This window comes from Arachis hypogaea, chromosome 3 (assembly GCF_003086295.3).
Source record: "Arachis hypogaea cultivar Tifrunner chromosome 3, arahy.Tifrunner.gnm2.J5K5, whole genome shotgun sequence".
Lineage (NCBI taxonomy): Eukaryota > Viridiplantae > Streptophyta > Magnoliopsida > Fabales > Fabaceae > Arachis > Arachis hypogaea.
The window spans coordinates 106667172-106673171 of NC_092038.1; the positions used below are offsets into that span (position 1 = coordinate 106667172).

General features: G+C 40.6%; 1 non-coding gene across 1 annotated transcript; it reads right to left on the reverse strand.

The window, feature by feature from the left end:
* Positions 1–4640: 4640 nt before the first annotated feature.
* LOC112793496 (small nucleolar RNA R71) lies at positions 4641–4748 on the reverse strand. The gene has a single exon (XR_003198183.1). It is a non-coding gene; the product is annotated as a small nucleolar RNA R71 (small nucleolar RNA).
* Between the last annotated feature and the right edge of the window lie 1252 nt (positions 4749–6000).

Consider the following 6000-nt stretch of genomic DNA (forward strand, 5'->3'; position numbering starts at 1 on the left):
ATGGTAATGATGGAGGTGGAGTTCAGGGCCTGATGACACTGGCAAACGTTTTGAAGGTTAATCCGCCTAAGTTCAAGGGAACTACTAGTCCGACTGAGGCTGATACATGGTTTCAGGCTATAGAGTGAGCACTGCAAGCACAAGTGATACCTGAAGGACAGCGTGTCGAGTTTGCTACCTATATGCTCACAGGTGAAGCGTCGCATTGGTGGCAAGGTATCCGACGTCTTCTGCAGCAGGGTGATGACTATATCACCTGGAATGTCTTCCAAGAAGAGTTCTATAAGAAGTACTTTCCGACTTCTGCTAGGACGGCTAAGGAACTTGAATTGTTACAGTTGAAGCAGGGTACTATGTCCATATCAGAGTATACTGACAAGTTTGAGGAGCTGTTCAGGTTCTCTTGTATGTGCCAAGGGACTCCGGTGAAATATGAGGAATGGAAGTGTGTTAAATATGAAGGAGGACTCCGAAGCGATATTTTCAGTTCAGTGGGACCAATGGAGATTAGGACCTTCTCCGAGTTGATAAACAAGTGTAGGGTTGCTGAAGAGTGTGTGAAGAGGGCAACTGCTGAGAGAGGGAGTCACAAAGGATCATTCCCGCAGAATCGAGGGAAGAGCTTTGCACCTAGAGGTCCGTCTTTCAAGAGGGGGAACTCTTTTAGGAGGCCCAACAACAACAACTCTCAAGGAAAAAGGTATGGGGAGCAGCCTCAGAATGATCAAGCTTGTACTAGGTGTGGAAGTCACCATCCGGGAGCACCATGCAAGGCCGGATGGGGTTTGTGCTACAATTGTGGAAAGGCGGGGCATAAAGCCGCAAATTGTCCGGAGAAACAGAAACAAGGTGCTGGAAAGGCACAATAGACTGGTCGGGTGTTCATGATGAGCGGATAATTTGTACGCTTTTTGGCATTGTTTTTAGTATGTTTTTAGTATGATCTAGTTAGTTTTTAGTATATTTTTATTAGTTTTTAGTTAAAATTCACTTTTCTGGACTTTACTATGAGTTTGTGTGTTTTTCTGTGATTTCAGGTATTTTCTGGCTGAAATTGAGGGACCTGAGCAAAAATCTGATTCAGAGACTAAAAAGGACTGCAGATGCTGTTGGATTCTGACCTCCCTGCACTCGAAGTGGATTTTCTGGAGCTACAGAAGCCCAATTGGCGGGCTCTCAACGGCTTTGGAAAGTAGACATCCTGGGCTTTCCAGCAATATATGATAGTCCATACTTTGCCCAAGATTTGATGGCCCAAACCGGCGTTCAAAGTCACCTTCAGAATTCCCAGCGTTAAACGCCGGAACTAGCACAAGGATGGGAGTTAAACGCCCAAACTGGCACCAAAGCTGGCGTTTAACTCCAAGAAGAGTCTCTACACGAAAATGCTTCAATGCTCAGCCCAAGCACACACCAAGTGGGCCCGGAATTAGATTTTTATGTCATTTACTCATCTCTGTAAACCCTAGGCTACTAGTTCTCTATATATAGGACCTTTTACTATTGTATTTGAATCTTCTGATCTTTGGAATCTTTTGATCTTTAGATCTTTTGATCACTTTGGGAGGCTGGCCATTCGGCCATGCCTAGACCTTGTTCTTATGTATTTTCAACGGTGGAGTTTCTATACACCATAGATTAAGGTGTGGAGCTCTGCTGTACCTCGAGTATTAATGCAATTACTATTGTTCTTCTATTCAATTCCGCTTGTTCTTGTTCTAAGATATCACTTGTTCTTCAACTTGATGAATGTGATGATCCGTGACACTCATCATCATTCTCACCTATGAACGTGTGCCTGACAACCACCTCCGTTCTACCTTAGATTGGGTGGATATCTCTTGGATTCTTTAACCGGAATCTTCGTGGTATAAGCTAGAACTGATGGCGGCATTCAAGAGAATCCGGAAGGTCTAAACCTTGTCTGTGGTATTCTGAGTAGGATTCAATGATTGAATGACTGTGACGAGCTTCAAACTCCTGAGGGCGGGGCGTTAGTGACAGACGCAAAAGAATCACTGGATTCTATTCCGGCCTGATTGAGAACCGACAGATGGATAGTCGTGCCGTGACAGGGTGCGTTGAACATTTCCACTGAGAGGATGGGAGGTAGCCACTGACAACGGTGAAACCCTTGCATACAGCTTGCCATGGAAAGGAGTAAGAAGGATTGGATGAAGACAGTAGGAAAGCAGAGAGATGGAAGGGACAAGCATCTTCAGACGCTTATCTGAAATTCCCACCAATGAATTACATAAGTATCTCTATCTTTATCTTTATGTTTTATTCATCATTCATAACCATTTGAGTTTGCCTGACTAAGATTTACATGGTGACCATAGCTTGCTTCATACCAACAATCTCTGTGGGATCGACCCTTACTCGCGTAAGGTTTATTACTTGGATGACCCAGTACACTTGCTGGTTAGTTGTGCGAAGTTGTAGTGATCACAATTTCGTCCACCATGTTTTTGGCGCCGTTGCCGGGGATTGTTCGAGTATGGACAACTGACGGTTCATCTTGTTGCTTAGATTAGGTATTTTTTTCAGAATTCTTGAAGATGAATTCTAGTGTGTCAAGATGATCTGTTGAAGTCTGGCTGGCTGTGAAGCCATGTCTAATTTTATTAGACCGAGGTTTCAACTTATCATCACAAGAGCTTGTTGATTTCTATCAATCTTGCTGTTGGAGTAGTGATCTGCTAAGGCTTGGCTGGCCATTGGCCATGTCTAGTGTTTTGGACCGGAGCTTTCTTTGAAAGCTTGGCTGGCTATAAAGCCATGTCTAATTCCTGGACCGGAGTCTTAGACTAGCATTGCAATGATTCCTGGAATTCTCATTAAGAATTTTGATATCTTTTTCTTTTCCACTTAATTTTCGAAAAAACAAAAAAAAAATTACAAAATCATAAAATCCAAAAATATTTCTTGTTTGAGTCTAGTGTTTCATGTTAAGTTTGGTGTCAATTGCATGCTTCTATTTTTCTTGCATTTTTCGAACTCATGCATGTGTCTTCATCAATCTTCAAGTTATTCTTGATGATTTCCTTGTTTTGATCTTTAAATTCTCTTGACTTGAGTGTTTTGTTGTTTATCATATGCATTCTCATTTTGTTAGTGTCAGTAGTATACAAACTGCTAAGTTTGGTGTCTTACATGCATTGTTATTTGATTTTAGTTGCATTTTGATTATTCCTCATTATTAAAAATCCAAAAAAATTTTTAATTTGTGTCTTTTCAAGTCAATAATACAGAGAATTGAAGATTCAGAACATACTGCAAAGGAATTACACAGAAAAAGCTGGGCATTCAAAATGCCCAGTGAAGAAGACAGACTGGCGTTTAAACGCCAGCCAGGGTGCCTGGCTGGGCGTTTAACGCCCAAAAGGGTAGTAGTTTGGGCGTTAAACGCCAAAATGTGCACTATTCTGGGCGTTTAACGCCAGGATGGCACAAGAGGGAAGATTTTGTTTTCAAAGTCAAATTTTTTTAGTTTTCAAAATCTTTTCAAAATCAAATCTTTTTCAAATCATATCTTTTCAATCAAATCTTTTTCAAAATCAATTTCTTTCTATTTTCAAAAATACTTGCTATCAATTAATGATTTGATTCAACATTTCAAGTATGCTGCCTTTTCTGTTGAGAAAGGTTTAATGTTTGAATCATATCTTTTCTTGATAGCCAAGTCATTAATTTTTAAAATCAAATCTTTTTTAAAATGTTTTTCAAATCATATCTTCTCAACCACATCTTTTTCAAAATAGTTTTCAATAAAATCTTTTTGATTTCTAATTTCAAAATCTTTTTCAAAAAATCACTTTACTTCTTTCTCAATCATGGTTTTCGAAAATCAATTAGTGTTTTTCAAAATGTTTTTAAAATATTTTACTTAATTTTCGAAAATTTCTTCCCCTCTTCTCACATCCTTCTATTTATGGACTAACACTATTCCTTAATGAACAATTCGAACTCCATCTTTCTTGATAAGTTCGAATTTTCTACTTCTGCCTTCTATTTTTCTTTTCCTCTGACACCTCAAGGAATCTCTATACTGTGACATAGAGGATTCCATATTTTCTTGTTCTCTTCTCTTTTATATGAGCAGAAGCAAAGACAAAAGCATTCTTGTTGAGGCTGACCCTGAACCTGAAAGGACCTTGAAGCGAAAGCTAAGAGAAGCTAAGACACAATTCTCTGTAGAGGACCTAACAGAAATCTTCAAGGAAGAAGAACCCATGGCAGCCGAAAACAACAACAATGCCAATAACGCAAGGAGGGTGCTGGGTGACTTTACTGCACCTACTCCCGACTTCTATGGGAGAAGCATCTCTATCCCTGCCATTGGAGCAAACAACTTTGAGCTTAAGCCTCAATTAGTTTCTCTAATGCAACAGAATTGCAAGTTCCATGGACTTCCATTGGAAGATCCTCATCAGTTCTTAGCTGAGTTCTTGCAAATCTGTGACACTGTCAAGACTAATGGGGTTGACCCTGAGGTCTACAGACTTATGCTATTCCCTTTTGCTGTAAGAGACAGAGCTAGGACATGGTTGGATTCACAACCTAAAGAAAGCCTGAACTCTTGGGAAAAGCTAGTCAATGCCTTCTTGGCAAAGTTCTTTCCACCTCAAAAATTGAGTAAGCTTAGAGTGAAAGTCCAAACCTTCAGACAGAAGGAAGGAGAATCCCTCTATGAAGCTTGGGAAAGATACAAACAATTAATCAGAAAGTGTCCCTCTGATATGCTTTCTGAATGGAGCATCATAGGTATTTTCTATGATGGTCTGTCTGAACTGTCCAAGATGTCTTTGGATAGCTCTGCTGGAGGCTCTCTTCATCTGAAGAAGACGCCTACAGAAGCTCAGGAACTAATTGAAATGGTTGCAAATAACCAATTCATGTACACTTCTGAAAGGAATCCTGTGAACAATGGGACAAATCAGAAGAAAGGAATTCTTGAGATTGACACTCTGAATGCCATATTGGCTCAGAACAAAATATTGACTCAGCAAGTCAATATGATTTCTCAAAGTCTATCTGGAACGCAAAATGCACCAAGCAGTACTAAGGAAGCTTCATTTGAAGAAGAAGCTTATGATCCTGAGAACCCTTCAATGGAAGAGGTGAATTACATGGGAGAACCCTATGGAAACACCTATAATCCTTCATGGAGAAATCATCCAAATCTCTCATGGAAGGATCAACAGAGACCTCAACAAGGTTTCAACAACAATAATGGTGGAAGAAACAGGTTTAGCAATTGCAAGCCTTTTCCATCATCTTCTCAGCAACAGACAGAGAGTTCTAAGCAGAACACCTCTGACTTAGCAACCATGGTCTCTGATCTAATCAAGACCACTCAAAGTTTCATGACTGAAACAAGGTCCTCCATTAGAAATTTGGAGGCACGAGTGGGACAGCTGAGCAAGAAAATTACTGAACTCCCTCCTAGTACTCTTCCAAGCAATACAGAAGAAAATCCAAAAGGAGAGTGCAAAGCCATCAATATGGCCGAATTTGGAGAGGAGGAAGAGGCAGTGAACGCCACTGAGGAAGACCTCAATGGACGTCCACTGGCCTCCAATGAGTTCCCCAATGAGGAACCATGGGAATCTGAGGCTCAAAATGAGACCATAGAGATTCCATTGGACTTACTTCTGCCATTCATGAGCTCTGATGAGTATTCTTCCTCTGAAGAGGATGAGTATGTCACTGAAGAGCAAGTTGCTAAATACCTTGGAGCAATCATGAAGCTAAATGACAAGTTATTTGGAAATGAGACTTAGGAGGATGAACCCCCTTTGCTCACCAAAGAACTGGATGACTTGTCTAGGCAGAAACTGCCTCAAAAGAGACAGGATCCTGGGAAGTTTTCAATACCTTGTTCCATAGGCACCATGACCTTCAAGAAGGCCTTGTGTGACTTAGGGTCAAGTGTAAACCTCATGTCTCTCTCTGTAATGGAGAAGCTAGGGATCTTTGAGGTGCAAGCTGCAAAAA